This window comes from Symsagittifera roscoffensis, chromosome 1 (genome assembly GCF_963678635.1).
Source record: "Symsagittifera roscoffensis chromosome 1, txSymRosc1.1, whole genome shotgun sequence".
NCBI classification, from domain to species: Eukaryota; Metazoa; Xenacoelomorpha; order Acoela; family Convolutidae; genus Symsagittifera; species Symsagittifera roscoffensis.
Window position 1 is genome coordinate 90,093,901 of NC_087062.1, and position 18,761 is coordinate 90,112,661.

Consider the following 18,761-nt stretch of genomic DNA (forward strand, 5'->3'; position numbering starts at 1 on the left):
CAGCGTTTAGGAACCCTGCTGTATACAGCAACATGAAATCTCAACATTTTTTGTAAAAAAAAAACTGCTCTTTCGCATCCCAACATAGTTCCAGCAAAAAAATGCTCAGCAAAAATTATACTTGTAAAATATTTGAAAAATCAAGCTTTGAACCGACTAAAAAAAAGCAGTTTTCATGTAGTTCTATTTCAAAAACAAAAAAACGTATTTTCGATACGAACTAAAAATTATTCAGGAGTTAAAAACCTCTTCGGCGGGGAATCCAAACCCGGTCTCCAACGTGACAGTCTGGGATACTCACCACTATACTACCGGAGATACCGTTCGCAGCATATCTGCCAAGTTTGTCTCATTTGAAATTCTCAAATTATAGAACGACACAATAGAACTCGATCAGCGTTTAGGAACCCTGCTGTATACAGCCACTTGAAATCCCAACATTTTTTGTAAAAAAAAACTACTTTTTCGCATCCCAACATAGCTCCAGCAAAAAATGCTCAGCAAAAATTATACTTGTAAAATATTTGAAAAATCAAGCTTTGAACCGACTAAAAAAAAGCAGTTTTCATGTAGTTCCATTTCAAAAACAAAAAAACGCATTTTCGATACGAACTAAAAATTATTCAGGAGTTAAAAACCTCTTCGGCGGGGAATCCAAACCCGGTCTCCAACGTGACAAGTTGGGATACTCACCGCTTTGCTATACTGTACAGTTCCGAGCATAAGTGCCAAGCTCGTGTCCTAAGAAATTCTTAAGTTACAGAATGACACAATAGAACTCGATCAGCGTTCAGGAATCCTGCTGTATGCAGCAACATGAAATCCGATAATTTTCTGAAAAAAGCAGCTTTTTCTCATCCCAACATAGTCCCACCAAACAACTCAAAGCAGAAAGTCATGGTTGTAAACTATCTGAAACTAAATTTAAGGCTTTGAACCGACTGAAAAAAAAGCAAACTTCATGTAGTTCCAAGTCAAAAACAAAAAAAAATTGTTTTTTCGATACGAATTAAAAATTATTCAGGAAATAAAAACCTCTTCGACGGGGAATCGAACCCCGGTCTCCAACGTGACAGTCTGGGATACTCACCACTATACTACCGGAGATACCGTTCGCAGCATATCTGCCAAGTTTGTCTCATTTGAAATTCTCAAATTATAGAACGACACAATAGAACTCGATCAGCGTTTAGGAACCCTGCTGTATACAGCCACATGAAATCCCAACATTTTTTGTAAAAAAAAACTACTTTTTCGCATCCCAACATAGCTCCAGCAAAAAATGCTCAGCAAAAATTATACTTGTAAAATATTTGAAAAATCAAGCTTTGAACCGACTAAAAAAAAGCAGTTTTCATGTAGTTCCATTTCAAAAACAAAAAAACGCATTTTCGATACTAACTAAAAATTATTCAGGAGTTAAAAACCTCTTCGGCGGGGAATCCAAACCCGGTCTCCAACGTGACAAGTTGGGATACTCACCGCTTTGCTATACTGTACAGTTCCGAGCATAAGTGCCAAGCTCGTGTCCGAAGAAATTCTTAAGTTACAATGACACAATAGAACTCGATCAGCGTTCAGGAATCCTGCTGTATACAGCAACATGAAATCCGATAATTTTCTGAAAAAAGCAGCTTTTGCTCATCCCAACATAGTCCCACCAAACAACTCGAAGCAGAAAGTCATGGTTGTAAGCTATCTGAAATTAAATTTAAGGCTTTGAACCGACTGAAAAAAGCAAACTTCATGTAGCTCCAGTTCAAAAACAAAAAAAAACGTTTATTCGAAACGAACTGAAAAATATTCAGGAAATCAAAATCTCTCCGACGGGGAATCGAACCCTGGTCTCCAACGTTACAGGCTCTGATACTCACCACTATACTACCGTAGATACACTTCAGCGCATATCTTCCAAGTTCGTGTCATTTGAAATTCTCAAATTATAGAAGGACACAATAGAATTCGATCAGCGTTTAGGAACCCTGCTGTATACAGCAACATGAAATCTCAACATTTTTTGTAAAAAAAAAACTGCTTTTTCGCATCCCAACATAGTTCCAGCAAAAAAATTATCAGCAAAAAAATATACTTTTAAAATACTTGAAAAATATCAAGCTTTGAACCGATTCAAAAAAAGCAATTTTCTTGAAGTTCCATTTAAAAAACAAAAAAAGCTTTTTCGATACGAACTAAAAATTATTCAGGAGTTAAAAACCCCTTCGACGGGGAATCGAAACCCGGTCTCCAACGTGACAGGCTGGGATATACTCACCACTATCCTACCGACATACACTTACGCGCATATCTTCCAAGTTCGTGTCATTTGAAATTCTCAAATTACAGAAGGACACAATAGAACTCGATCAGCGTTTAGGAACCCTGCTGTATACAACAACATGAAATCCCAACATTTTTTGTGAAAAACTGCTTTTTCGCATCCCAACATAGTTCCAGCAAAAAAATGCTCAGCAAAAAAATATACTTGTAAAATACTTGAAAAATATCAAGCTTTGAACCGATTCAAAAAAAGCAATTTTCTTGAAGTTCCATTTAAAAAACAAAAAAAGCTTTTTCGATACGAACTAAAAATTATTCAGGAGTTAAAAACCTCTTCGGCGGGGAATCGAAACCCGGTCTCCAACGTGACAGGCTGGGATATACTCACCACTATCCTACCGACATACACTTACGCGCATATCTTCCAAGTTCGTGTCATTTGAAATTCTCAAATTATAGAATGACACAATAGAACTCGATCAGCGTTCAGGAATCCTGCTGTATACAGCAACATGAAATCCGATAATTTTGTGAAAAAAGCAGCTTTTTCTCATCCCAACATAGTCCCAGCAAAAAACTCGGAGCAGAAAGTCATGGTTGTAAGCTATCTGAAATTAAATTTAAGGCTTTGAACCGACTGAAAAAAGCAAACTTCATGTAGTTCCAAGTCAAAAACAAAAAAAAATTGTTTTTTCGATACGAATTAAAAATTATTCAGGAAATAAAAACCTCTTCGACGGGGAATCGAACCCCGGTCTCCAACGTGACAGTCTGGGATACTCACCACTATACTACCGGAGATACCGTTCGCAGCATATCTGCCAAGTTTGTCTCATTTGAAATTCTCAAATTATAGAACGACACAATAGAACTCGATCAGCGTTTAGGAACCCTGCTGTATACAGCCACATGAAATCCCAACATTTTTTGTAAAAAAAAACTACTTTTTCGCATCCCAACATAGCTCCAGCAAAAAATGCTCAGCAAAAATTATACTTGTAAAATATTTGAAAAATCAAGCTTTGAACCGACTAAAAAAAAGCAGTTTTCATGTAGTTCCATTTCAAAAACAAAAAAACGCATTTTCGATACTAACTAAATTATTCAGGAGTTAAAAACCTCTTCGGCGGGGAATCCAAACCCGGTCTCCAACGTGACAAGTTGGGATACTCACCGCTTTGCTATACTGTACAGTTCCGAGCATAAGTGCCAAGCTCGTGTCCTAAGAAATTCTTAAGTTACAGAATGACACAATAGAACTCGATCAGCGTTCAGGAATCCTGCTGTATACAGCAACATGAAATCCGATAATTTTCTGAAAAAAGCAGCTTTTGCTCATCCCAACATAGTCCCACCAAACAACTCGAAGCAGAAAGTCATGGTTGTAAGCTATCTGAAATTAAATTTAAGGCTTTGAACCGACTGAAAAAAGCAAACTTCATGTAGCTCCAGTTCAAAAACAAAAAAAAACGTTTATTCGAAACGAACTGAAAAATATTCAGGAAATCAAAATCTCTCCGACGGGGAATCGAACCCTGGTCTCCAACGTTACAGGCTCTGATACTCACCACTATACTACCGTAGATACACTTCAGCGCATATCTTCCAAGTTCGTGTCATTTGAAATTCTCAAATTATAGAAGGACACAATAGAATTCGATCAGCGTTTAGGAACCCTGCTGTATACAGCAACATGAAATCTCAACATTTTTTGTAAAAAAAAAACTGCTCTTTCGCATCCCAACATAGTTCCAGCAAAAAAATGCTCAGCAAAAATTATACTTGTAAAATATTTGAAAAATCAAGCTTTGAACCGACTAAAAAAAAGCAGTTTTCATGTAGTTCTATTTCAAAAACAAAAAAACGTATTTTCGATACGAACTAAAAATTATTCAGGAGTTAAAAACCTCTTCGGCGGGGAATCCAAACCCGGTCTCCAACGTGACAGTCTGGGATACTCACCACTATACTACCGGAGATACCGTTCGCAGCATATCTGCCAAGTTTGTCTCATTTGAAATTCTCAAATTATAGAACGACACAATAGAACTCGATCAGCGTTTAGGAACCCTGCTGTATACAGCCACTTGAAATCCCAACATTTTTTGTAAAAAAAAACTACTTTTTCGCATCCCAACATAGCTCCAGCAAAAAATGCTCAGCAAAAATTATACTTGTAAAATATTTGAAAAATCAAGCTTTGAACCGACTAAAAAAAAGCAGTTTTCATGTAGTTCCATTTCAAAAACAAAAAAACGCATTTTCGATACGAACTAAAAATTATTCAGGAGTTAAAAACCTCTTCGGCGGGGAATCCAAACCCGGTCTCCAACGTGACAAGTTGGGATACTCACCGCTTTGCTATACTGTACAGTTCCGAGCATAAGTGCCAAGCTCGTGTCCTAAGAAATTCTCAAGTTACAGAATGACACAATAGAACTCGATCAGCGTTCAGGAATCCTGCTGTATGCAGCAACATGAAATCCGATAATTTTCTGAAAAAAGCAGCTTTTTCTCATCCCAACATAGTCCCACCAAACAACTCAAAGCAGAAAGTCATGGTTGTAAACTATCTGAAACTAAATTTAAGGCTTTGAACCGACTGAAAAAAAAGCAAACTTCATGTAGTTCCAAGTCAAAAACAAAAAAAAATTGTTTTTTCGATACGAATTAAAAATTATTCAGGAAATAAAAACCTCTTCGACGGGGAATCGAACCCCGGTCTCCAACGTGACAGTCTGGGATACTCACCACTATACTACCGGAGATACCGTTCGCAGCATATCTGCCAAGTTTGTCTCATTTGAAATTCTCAAATTATAGAACGACACAATAGAACTCGATCAGCGTTTAGGAACCCTGCTGTATACAGCCACATGAAATCCCAACATTTTTTGTAAAAAAAAACTACTTTTTCGCATCCCAACATAGCTCCAGCAAAAAATGCTCAGCAAAAATTATACTTGTAAAATATTTGAAAAATCAAGCTTTGAACCGACTAAAAAAAAGCAGTTTTCATGTAGTTCCATTTCAAAAACAAAAAAACGCATTTTCGATACTAACTAAAAATTATTCAGGAGTTAAAAACCTCTTCGGCGGGGAATCCAAACCCGGTCTCCAACGTGACAAGTTGGGATACTCACCGCTTTGCTATACTGTACAGTTCCGAGCATAAGTGCCAAGCTCGTGTCCGAAGAAATTCTTAAGTTACAATGACACAATAGAACTCGATCAGCGTTCAGGAATCCTGCTGTATACAGCAACATGAAATCCGATAATTTTCTGAAAAAAGCAGCTTTTGCTCATCCCAACATAGTCCCACCAAACAACTCGAAGCAGAAAGTCATGGTTGTAAGCTATCTGAAATTAAATTTAAGGCTTTGAACCGACTGAAAAAAGCAAACTTCATGTAGCTCCAGTTCAAAAACAAAAAAAAACGTTTATTCGAAACGAACTGAAAAATATTCAGGAAATCAAAATCTCTCCCACGGGGAATCGAACCCTGGTCTCCAACGTTACAGGCTCTGATACTCACCACTATACTACCGTAGATACACTTCAGCGCATATCTTCCAAGTTCGTGTCATTTGAAATTCTCAAATTATAGAAGGACACAATAGAATTCGATCAGCGTTTAGGAACCCTGCTGTATGCAGCAACATGAAATCCGATAATTTTCTGAAAAAAGCAGCTTTTTCTCATCCCAACATAGTCCCACCAAACAACTCAAAGCAGAAAGTCATGGTTGTAAACTATCTGAAACTAAATTTAAGGCTTTGAACCGACTGAAAAAAAAGCAAACTTCATGTAGTTCCAAGTCAAAAACAAAAAAAAAATTGTTTTTTCGATACGAATTAAAAATTATTCAGGAAATAAAAACCTCTTCGACGGGGAATCGAACCCCGGTCTCCAACGTGACAGTCTGGGATACTCACCACTATACTACCGGAGATACCGTTCGCAGCATATCTGCCAAGTTTGTCTCATTTGAAATTCTCAAATTATAGAACGACACAATAGAACTCGATCAGCGTTTAGGAACCCTGCTGTATACAGCCACATGAAATCCCAACATTTTTTGTAAAAAAAAACTACTTTTTCGCATCCCAACATAGCTCCAGCAAAAAATGCTCAGCAAAAATTATACTTGTAAAATATTTGAAAAATCAAGCTTTGAACCGACTAAAAAAAAGCAGTTTTCATGTAGTTCCATTTCAAAAACAAAAAAACGCATTTTCGATACTAACTAAAAATTATTCAGGAGTTAAAAACCTCTTCGGCGGGGAATCCAAACCCGGTCTCCAACGTGACAAGTTGGGATACTCACCGCTTTGCTATACTGTACAGTTCCGAGCATAAGTGCCAAGCTCGTGTCCGAAGAAATTCTTAAGTTACAATGACACAATAGAACTCGATCAGCGTTCAGGAATCCTGCTGTATACAGCAACATGAAATCCGATAATTTTCTGAAAAAAGCAGCTTTTGCTCATCCCAACATAGTCCCACCAAACAACTCGAAGCAGAAAGTCATGGTTGTAAGCTATCTGAAATTAAATTTAAGGCTTTGAACCGACTGAAAAAAGCAAACTTCATGTAGCTCCAGTTCAAAAACAAAAAAAAACGTTTATTCGAAACGAACTGAAAAATATTCAGGAAATCAAAATCTCTCCGACGGGGAATCGAACCCTGGTCTCCAACGTTACAGGCTCTGATACTCACCACTATACTACCGTAGATACACTTCAGCGCATATCTTCCAAGTTCGTGTCATTTGAAATTCTCAAATTATAGAAGGACACAATAGAATTCGATCAGCGTTTAGGAACCCTGCTGTATACAGCAACATGAAATCTCAACATTTTTTGTAAAAAAAAAACTGCTTTTTCGCATCCCAACATAGTTCCAGCAAAAAAATTATCAGCAAAAAAATATACTTTTAAAATACTTGAAAAATATCAAGCTTTGAACCGATTCAAAAAAAGCAATTTTCTTGAAGTTCCATTTAAAAAACAAAAAAAGCTTTTTCGATACGAACTAAAAATTATTCAGGAGTTAAAAACCCCTTCGACGGGGAATCGAAACCCGGTCTCCAACGTGACAGGCTGGGATATACTCACCACTATCCTACCGACATACACTTACGCGCATATCTTCCAAGTTCGTGTCATTTGAAATTCTCAAATTACAGAAGGACACAATAGAACTCGATCAGCGTTTAGGAACCCTGCTGTATACAACAACATGAAATCCCAACATTTTTTGTGAAAAACTACTTTTTCGCATCCCAACATAGTTCCAGCAAAAAAATGCTCAGCAAAAAAATATACTTGTAAAATACTTGAAAAATATCAAGCTTTGAACCGATTCAAAAAAAGCAATTTTCTTGAAGTTCCATTTAAAAAACAAAAAAAGCTTTTTCGATACGAACTAAAAATTATTCAGGAGTTAAAAACCTCTTCGGCGGGGAATCGAAACCCGGTCTCCAACGTGACAGGCTGGGATATACTCACCACTATCCTACCGACATACACTTACGCGCATATCTTCCAAGTTCGTGTCATTTGAAATTCTCAAATTATAGAATGACACAATAGAACTCGATCAGCGTTCAGGAATCCTGCTGTATACAGCAACATGAAATCCGATAATTTTGTGAAAAAAGCAGCTTTTTCTCATCCCAACATAGTCCCAGCAAAAAACTCGGAGCAGAAAGTCATGGTTGTAAGCTATCTGAAATTAAATTTAAGGCTTTGAACCGACTGAAAAAAGCAAACTTCTTGTAGCTCCAGTTCAAAAACAAAAAAAAACGTTTTTTCGAAACGAACTGAAAAAAATTCAGGAAATCAAAACCGCTCCGACGGGGAATCGAACCCCCGTCTCCAACGTGACAGGCTCTGATACTCACCACTATACTACCGTAGATACACTTCAGCGCATATCTTCCAAGTTCGTGTCATTTGAAATTCTCAAATTACAGAAGGACACAATAGAACTCGATCAGCGTTTAGGAACCCTGCTGTATACAACAACATGAAATCCCAACATTTTTTGTGAAAAACTGCTTTTTCGCATCCCAACATAGTTCCAGCAAAAAAATGCTCAGCAAAAAAATATACTTGTAAAATACTTGAAAAATATCAAGCTTTGAACCGATTCAAAAAAAGCAATTTTCTTGAAGTTCCATTTAAAAAACAAAAAAAGCTTTTTCGATACGAACTAAAAATTATTCAGGAGTTAAAAACCTCTTCGGCGGGGAATCGAAACCCGGTCTCCAACGTGACAGGCTGGGATATACTCACCACTATCCTACCGACATACACTTACGCGCATATCTTCCAAGTTCGTGTCATTTGAAATTCTCAAATTATAGAATGACACAATAGAACTCGATCAGCGTTCAGGAATCCTGCTGTATACAGCAACATGAAATCCGATAATTTTGTGAAAAAAGCAGCTTTTTCTCATCCCAACATAGTCCCAGCAAAAAACTCGGAGCAGAAAGTCATGGTTGTAAGCTATCTGAAATTAAATTTAAGGCTTTGAACCGACTGAAAAAAGCAAACTTCTTGTAGCTCCAGTTCAAAAACAAAAAAAAAACGTTTTTTCGAAACGAACTGAAAAAAAATTCAGGAAATCAAAACCGCTCCGACGGGGAATCGAACCCCCGTCTCCAACGTGACAGGCTCTGATACTCACCACTATACTACCGTAGATACACTTCAGCGCATATCTTCCAAGTTCGTGTCATTTGAAATTCTCAAATTATAGAACGACACAATAGAATTCGATCAGCGTTTAGGAACCCTGCTGTATACAGCAACATGAAATCCGATCATTTTTTGAAAAAAGCAGCTTTTTCTCATCCCAACATAGTCCCAGCAAAAAAACACGGAGCAGAATGTCATGGTTGTAAGCTATCTGAAAATAAATTTAAGGCTTTGAAGCAACTGAAAAAAAAAAACCATTTTCCTGTAGTTCCAGTTCAAAAAAAAAAAAAAAAACGTTTTTTCGATAAGAACTAAAAATTAATCAGGAAATAAAAACCTCTTCGGCGGGTAAACAAACCCGGCTCCAACGTGACAAGCATGGATACCCACCGCTTTACTACACTGTACAGTTCCTAGCAAATCTGCCAAGCTCGCGTCATATGAAATTCTCAAGTTACAGAATGACACAATAGAACTCGATCAGCGTTCAGGAATCCTGCTGTATACAGCAACATGAAATCCGAACACTTTTTTGAAAAAAGCAGCTTTTTCTCATCCCAACATAGTCCCAGCAAAAAACTCGGAGCAGAATGTCATGGTTGTAAGCTATCTGAAACTAAATTTAAGGCTTTGAAGCAACTGAAAAAAAAACAATTTTCATGTAGTTCCATATCAAAAACAAAAAAAAACGTTTTTTTGATAGGAACTAAAAATTAATCAGGAAATAAAAACCTCTTCGGCGGTAAACGAACCCGGCTCCAACGTGACAGGCATGGATACTCACAGTTTTACTACACTGTACAGTTCCTAGCAAATCTGCCAAGCTCGCGTCATATGAAATTCTCAAGTTACAGAATGACACAATAGAACTCGATCAGCGTTCAGGAATCCTGCTGTATACAGCAATATGAAGTCCGATCAATTTTTGAAAAAAGCTGCTTTTTCTCATCCCAATATAGTCCCAGCAAAAAATTCGGAGCAGAAAGTCATGGTTGTAAACTATCTGAAACTAAATTTAAGGCTTTGAACCGACTGAAAAAAAAGCAAACTTCATGTAGTTCCAGGTCAAAAACAAAAATTGTTTTTTCGATACGAACTAAAAATTATTCAGGAAATAAAAACCTCTTCGACGGCGAATCCAACCCCGGTCTCCAACGTGACAGTCTGGGATACTCACCACTATACTACCGGAGATACCGTTCGCAGCATATCTGCCAAGTTTGTGTCATTTGAAATTCTCAAATTATAGAACGACACAATAGAACTCGATCAGCGTTTAGGAACCCTGCTGTATACAGCCACATGAAATTCCAACATTTTTTGTTAAAAAAAACTACTTTTTCGCATCCCAACATAGCTCCAGCAAAAAATGCTCAGCAAAAATTATACTTGTAAAATATTTGAAAAATCAAGCTTTGAACTGACTAAAAAAAAGCAGTTTTCATGTAGTTCCATTTCAAAAACAAAAAAACGCATTTTCGATACGAACTAAAAATTATTCAGGAGTTAAAAACCTCTTCGGCGGGGAATCCAAACCTGGTCTCCAACGTGACAAGTTGGGATACTCACCGCTTTGCTATACTGTACAGTTCCGAGCATAAGTGCCAAGCTCGTGTCATAAGGAATTCTCAAGTTACAGAATGACACAATAGAACTCGATCAGCGTTCAGGAATCCTGCTGTATACAGCAACATGAAATCCGATCATTTTTTGAAAAAGCAGCTTTTTCTCATCCTAACATAGTCCCAGCAAAAAACTCGGAGCAGAATGTCATGGTTGTAAGCTATCTGAAACTAAATTTAAGGCTTTGAAGCAACTGAAAAAAAACAATTTTCATGTAGTTCCAGTTCAAAAACAAAAAAAAAAACGTTTTTTTGAAAGGAACTAAAAAATAATCAGGAAACAAAAACCTCTTCGGCGGGTAAACGAACCCGGCTCCAACGTGACAGGCATGGATACCCACCGCTTTACTACACTGTACAGTTCCTAGCAAATCTGCTAAGCTCGCGTCATATGAAATTCTCAAGTTACAGAATGACACAATAGAACTCGATCAGCGGTCAGGAATCCTGCTGACTACAGCAATATGAAATCCGATCATTTTTTGAAAAAAGCAGCTTTTTCTCATCCCAACATAGTCCCGGCAAAAAACTCGGAGCAGAATGTCATGGTTGTAAGCTATCTGAAACTAAATTTAAGGCTTTGAACCGACTGAAAAAAGCAAACTTCATGTAGCTTTGAACTGACTAAAAAAAAGCAGTTTTCATGTAGTTCCATTTCAAAAACAAAAAAACGCATTTTCGATACGAACTAAAAATTATTCAGGAGTTAAAAACCTCTTCGGCGGGGAATCCAAACCTGGTCTCCAACGTGACAAGTTGGGATACTCACCGCTTTGCTATACTGTACAGTTCCGAGCATAAGTGCCAAGCTCGTGTCCTAAGGAATTCTCAAGTTACAGAATGACACAATAGAACTCGATCAGCGTTCAGGAATCCTGCTGTATACAGCAACATGAAATCCGAACACTTTTTTGAAAAAAGCAGCTTTTTCTCATCCCAACATAGTCCCAGCAAAAAACTCGGAGCAGAATGTCATGGTTGTAAGCTATCTAAAACTAAATTTAAGGCTTTGAAGCAACTGAAAAAAAAACAATTTTCATGTAGTTCCATATCAAAAACAAAAAAAAACGTTTTTTTGATAGGAACTAAAAATTAATCAGGAAATAAAAACCTCTTCGGCGGTAAACGAACCCGGCTCCAACGTGACAGGCATGGATACTCACAGTTTTACTACACTGTACAGTTCCTAGCAAATCTGCCAAGCTCGCGTCATATGAAATTCTCAAGTTACAGAATGACACAAAAGAACTCGATCAGCGTTCAGGAATCCTGCTGTATACAGCAACATGAAATCCGATCATTTTTTGAAAAAGCAGCTTTTTCTCATCCTAACATAGTCCCAGCAAAAAACTCGGAGCAGAATGTCATGGTTGTAAGCTATCTGAAACTAAATTTAAGGCTTTGAAGCAACTGAAAAAAAACAATTTTCATGTAGTTCCAGTTCAAAAACAAAAAAAAAACGTTTTTTTGAAAGGAACTAAAAAATAATCAGGAAACAAAAACCTCTTCGGCGGGTAAACGAACCCGGCTCCAACGTGACAGGCATGGATACCCACCGCTTTACTACACTGTACAGTTCCTAGCAAATCTGCTAAGCTCGCGTCATATGAAATTCTCAAGTTACAGAATGACACAATAGAACTCGATCAGCGGTCAGGAATCCTGCTGACTACAGCAATATGAAATCCGATCATTTTTGAAAAAAGCAGCTTTTTCTCATCCCAATATAGTCCCAGCAAAAAACTCGGAGCAGAAAGTCATGGTTGTAAACTATCTGAAACTAAATTTGAGGCTTTGAACCGACTGAAAAAAAAGCAAACTTCATGTAGTTCCAGGTCAAAAAAAAAATTGTTTTTTCGATACGAACTAAAAATTATTCAGGAAATAAAAACCTCTTCGACGGGGAATCCAACCCCGGTCTCCAATGTGACAGTCTGGGATACTCACCACTATACTACCGGAGATACCGTTCGCAGCATATCTGCCAAGTTTGTGTCATTTGAAATTCTCAAATTATAGAACGACACAATAGAACTCGATCAGCGTTTAGGAACCCTGCTGTATACAGCCACATGAAATTCCAACATTTTTTGTAAAAAAAAAACTACTTTTTCGCATCCCAACATAGCTCCAGCAAAAAAAAGCTCAGCAAAAATTATACTTGTAAAATATTTGAAAAATCAAGCTTTGAACCGACTAAAAAAAAGCAGTTTTCATGTAGTTCCATTTCAAAAACAAAAAAACGCATTTTCGATACGAACTAAAAATTATTCAGGAGTTAAAAACCTCTTCGGCGGGGAATGCAAACCTGGTCTCTAATGACAAGTTGGGATACTCACCGCTTTGCTATACTGCACAGTTCCGAGCATAAGTGCCAAGCTCGTGTCCTAAGAAATTCTCAAGTTACAGAATGACACAATAGAACTCGATCAGCGTTCAGGAATCCTGCTGTATACAGCAACATGAAATCCGATAATGTTCTGAAAAAAGCAGCATTTTCTCATCCCAACATAGTCCCACCAAAAAAACTCGGAGCAGAAAGTCATGGTTGTAAACTATCTGAAACTAAATTTAAGGCTTTGAACCGACTGAAAAAAAAGCAAACTTCATGTAGTTCCAGGTCAAAAACAAAAAAAAATTGTTTTTTCGATGTGAACTAAAAATTATTCAGGAAATAAAAAACCTCTTCGACGGGGAATTGAACCCCGGACTCCAACGTGACAAGTTGGGATACTCACCGCTTTACTACACTGTACAGTTCCTAACAAATCTGCTAAGGTCGCGTCATATGAAATTCTCAAGTTACAGAATGACACAATAGAACTCGATCAGCGTTCAGGAATCCTGCTGTATACAGCAATATGAAATCTGATCATTTTTTGAAAAACGCAGCTTTTTCTCATCCCAATATAGTCCCAGCAAAAAACTCGGAGCAGAAAGTCATGGTTGTAAACTATCTGAAACTAAATTTAAGGCTTTGAACCGACTGAAAAAAAAAGCAAACTTCATGTAGTTCCAGGTCAAAAACAAAAAAAAATTGTTTTTTCGATACGAACTAAAAATTATTCAGGAAAAAAACCTCTTCGACGGGGAATCGAACCCCGATCTCCAACGTGACAGTCTGGGATACTCACCACTATACTACCGGAGATACCGTTCGCAGCATATCGGCCAAGTTTGTGTCATTTGAAATTCTCAAATTATAGAACGACACAATAGAACTCGATCAGCGTTTAGGAACCCTGCTGTATACAGCCACGTGAAATCCCAACATTTTTTGTTAAAAAAAACTACTTTTTCTCATCCCAACATAGCTCCAGCAAAAAAAAGCTCAGCAAAAATTATACTTGTAAAATATTTGAAAAATCAAGCTTTGAACCGACTAAAAAAAAGCAGTTTTCATGTAGTTCCATTTCAAAAACAAAAAACAACGCATTTTCAATACGAACTAAAAATTATTCAGGAGTTAAAAACCTCTTCGGCGGGGAATCCAAACCCGGTCTCCAACGTGACAAGTTGGGATACTCACCGCTTTGCTATACTGTACAGTTCCGAGCATAAGTGCCAAGCTCGTGTCCTAAGAAATTCTCAAGTTACAGAATGACACAATAGAACTCGATCAGCGTTCAGGAATCCTGCTGTATACAGCAACATGAAATCCGATAATTTTCAGAAAAAAGCAGCTTTTTCTCATCCCAACATAGTCCCAGCAAAAAACTCGGAGCAGAAGGTCATGGTTGTAAGCTATCTGAAATTAAATTTAAGGCTTTGAACCGACTGAAAAAAAGCAAACTTCATGTAGTTCCAGGTCAAAAACAAAAAAAAAATTTTTTTTCGATACGAACTAAAAATTATTCAGGAAATAAAAACCTCTTCGACGGGGAATCGAACCCCGATCTCCAACGTGACAGTCTGGGATACTCACCACTATACTACCGGAGATACCGTTCGCAGCATATCGGCCAAGTTTGTGTCATTTGAAATTCTCAAATTATAGAACGACACAATAGAACTCGATCAGCGTTTAGGAACCCTGCTGTATACAGCCACATGAAATCCCAACATTTTTTGTTTAAAAAAACTACTTTTTCGCATCCCAACATAGCTCCAGCAAAAAAAAGCTCAGCAAAAATTATACTTGTAAAATATTTGAAAAATCAAGCTTTGAACCGACTAAAAAAAAGCAGTTTTCATGTAGTTCCATTTCAAAAACAAAAAAACGCATTTTCGATACGAACTAAAAATTATTCAGGAGTTAAAAACCTCTTCGGCGGGGAATCCAAACCCGGTCTCCAAAGTGACAAGTTGGGATACTCACCGCTTTGCTATACTGGACAGTTCCGAGCATAAGTGCCCAGCTCGTGTCCTAAGAAATTCTTAAGTTACAGAATGACACAATAGAACTCGATCAGCGTTCAGGAATCCTGCTGTATGCAGCAACATGAAATCCGATAATTTTCAGAAAAAAGCAGCTTTTTCTCATCCCAACATAGTCCCAGCAAAAAACTCGGAGCAGAAAGTCATGGTTGTAAGCTATCTGAAATTAAATTTCAGGCTTTGAACCGACTGAAAAAAAGCAAACTTCATGTAGCTCCAGTTCAAAAACAAAAAAAAAAACGTTTTTTTTCGAAACGAACTAAAAAATATTCAGGAAATCAAAATCTCTCCGACGGGGAATCGAACCCCGGTCTCCAACGTTACAGGCTCTGATACTCACCACTATACTACCGTAGATACACTTCAGCGCATATCTTCCAAGTTCGTGTCATTTGAAATTCTCAAATATAGAACGACACAATAGAATTCGATCAGCGTTTAGGAACCCTGCTGTATACAGCAACATGAAATCTCAACATTTTTTGTAAAAAAAAACTGCTTTTTCGCATCCCAACATAGTTCCAGCAAAAAATGCTCAGCAAAAAAATATACTTGTAAAATACTTGAAAAATATCAAGCTTTGAACCGATTCAAAAAAAGCAATTTTCTTGAAGTTCCATTTAAAAAACAAAAAACGCTTTTTCGATACGAACTAAAAATTATTCAGGAGTTAAAAACCTCTTCGGCGGGGAATCGAAACCCGGTCTCCAACGTGACAGGCTGGGATATACTCACCACTATCCTACCGACATACACTTACGCGCATATCTTCCAAGTTCGTGTCATTTGAAATTCTCAAATTATAGAAGGACACAATAGAACTCGATCAGCGTTTAGGAACCCTGCTGTATACAGCAACATGAAATCCCAACATTTTTTGTAAAAAAAAACTGCTTTTTCGCATTCCAACATAGTTCCAGCAAAAAAATGCTCAGCAAAAAATTATACTTGTAGAACACTTGAAAAAAATTAAGCTTTGAACCGACTTTAAAAAAGCAATTTTCATGTAGTTCCATTTCAAAAACAAAAAAAAACCGCTTTTTCGATACGAACTAAAAATTATTCAGGAGTTAAAAACCTCTTCGGCAGGGAATCCAACCCCGGTCTCCAACGTGATAGGTTGGGATACTCACCACTATTCTACCGAAGATACAATTCCGCGCAAATTTTCCAAATTCGTGTCGATTGAAGTTCTCAAATTATACAACGACACAATAAAACTCGATCATCGTTTAGGAACCCTGCTGTATACAGCAACATGAAATCCCAACATTTTTGGTAATAAAAAAATTACTTTTTCGTATCCCAACATAGTTCCAGCAAAAAAAAACGCTCAGCAAAAAATTATACTTGAAGAATACTTGAAAAATGCAAGCTTTGAATCGACTCAAAAAAAGCAATTTTCATGTAGTTCCATTTCAAAAACAAAAAAACGTTTTTTCGATACGAACTAAAAATTATTCAGGAGTTGAAAACCTCTTCGGCGGGGAATCCAACCCCGGTCTCCAACGTGACAGGTTGGGATACTCACCGCTTTACTACACTGTACAGTTCCGAGCATATCTGCCAAGCTCGTGTCATATGAATATCTCAAGTTACAGAATGACACAATAGAACTCGATCAGCGTTCAGGAATCCTGCTGTATACAGCAACATGAACTCTGATCTTTCTTTTTGAAAAAAGCAGCTTTTTCTCATCCCAACATAGTCCCAGCAAAAAACTCGGAGCAGAAAGTCATGGTTGTAAGCTATCTGAAACAAAATTTATAGCTTTGAACCGACTGAAAAAAAAGCAAACTTCATGTAGTTCCAGTTCAAAAAAACAAAAGTTTTTTCGATACCAACTAAAAATTATTCAGGAAAAAAAACATCTTCGGCGGGGAATCGAACCCCGCTCTCCAACGTGACAGGCGGGGATACTCACCACTATACCGACGATACACTTCCGTGCATATCTTCCAAGTTCGTGTCATTTGAAAATCTCAAATTATAGAACGACACAAAAGAACTCGATCAGCGTTTAGGAACCCTGCTGTATACAGCAACATGAAATCCCAACATTTCTTGTAAAAAAAACTGCTTTTTTGCATCCCAACATAGTTCCAGTAAAAAAAATGCTCAGCAAAAAATTAAACTTGCTAAATACTTGAAAAAAATTAAGCTTTGAACCGACTCAAAAAAAAAGCAACTTTCAAGTAGTTCCTTTTCAAAAACAAAAAAAAAACGCTTTTTCAATACGAATTAAAAATTATTCAGGAGTTAAAAACCTCTTCAGCGGGGAATCCAACCCCGGTCTCCAACGTGACAGGTTGGGATACTCACTGCTTTACTTCACTGTACAGTTCCGAGCATATCGGCCAAGCTCCTGTTATATGAAATTCTCAAGTTACAGAATGACACAATAGAACTCGATCAGCGTTCAGGAATCCTGCTGTACACAGCAACATGAAATCCCAACATTTTTGGTAATAAAAAAATTACTTTTTCGCATCCCAACATAGTTCCAGCAAAAAAAAAATGCTCAGCAAAAAAATATACTTGTAGAATACTTGAAAAAAGCAAGCTTTGAATCGACTCAAAAAGAGCAATTTTCATGTAGTTCCATTTCAAAAACAAAAAAACGTTTTTTCGATACGAACTAAAAATTATTCAGGAGTTGAAAACCTCTTCGGCGGGGAATCCAACCCCGGTCTCCAACGTGACAGGTTGGGGTACTCACCGCTTTACTACACTGTACAGTTCCGAGCATATCTGCCAGGCACGTGTCATATGAATATCTCAAGTTACAGAATGACACAATAGAACTCGATCAGCGTTCAGGAATCCTGCTGTATACAGCAACATGAATTCTGATCTTTTTTTTTGAAAAAAGCAGCTTTTTCTCATCCCAACATAGTCCCAGCAAAAAACTCGGAGCAGAAAGTCATGGTTGTAAGCTATCTGAAACAAAATTTAAGGCTTTAAACCGACTGAAAAAAAAAGCAAACTTCATGTAGTTCCAGTTCAAAAAAACAAAAGTTTTTTCGATACGAACTAAAAATTATTCAGGAAAAAAAAACCTCTTCGGCGGGGAATCGAACCCCGCTCTCCAACGTGACAGGCGGGGATACTCACCACTATACCGACGATACACTTCCGCGCATATCTTCCAAGTTCGTGTCATTTGAAATTCTCAAATTATAGAACGACACAAAAGAACTCGATCAGCGTTTAGGAACCCTGCTGTATACAGCAACATGAAATCCCAACATTTCTTGTAAAAAAACTGCTTTTTCGCATCCCAACATAGTTCCAGTAAAAAAATGCTCAGCAAAAACTTATACTTGTTAAATACTTGAAAAAATTAAGCTTTGAACCGACTCAAAAAAAAAGCTATTTTCAAGTAGTTCCATTTCAAAAAAAAAAAAAAACGCTTTTTCAATACGAACTAAAAATTATTCAGGAGTTAAAAACCTCTTCAGCGGGGAATCCAACCCCGGTCTCCAACGTGACAGGTTGGGATACTCACTGCTTTACTTCACTGTACAGTTCCGAGCATATCTGCCAAGCTCCTGTTATATGAAATTCTCAAGTTACAGAATGACACAATAGAACTCGATCAGCGTTCAGCAATCCTGCTGTATACAGCAACATGAAATCCCAACATTTTTGGTAATAAAAAAATTACTTTTTCGCATCCCAACATAGTTCCAGCAAAAAAAAATGCTCAGCAAAAAATTATACTTGTAGAATACTTGAAAAAAGCAAGCTTTGAATCGACTCAAAAAGAGCAATTTTC

At 37.3% G+C, this 18,761-nt stretch overlaps 1 protein-coding gene across 1 annotated transcript in view; it reads right to left on the reverse strand.

Moving 5' to 3' along the window:
• The window catches only part of LOC134840571 (galactose-1-phosphate uridylyltransferase-like), a 183,820-nt gene that overhangs the window by 26,287 nt on the left and 138,772 nt on the right, over positions 1–18,761 (reverse strand). The gene's annotated exons all lie outside the window — the stretch shown is intronic.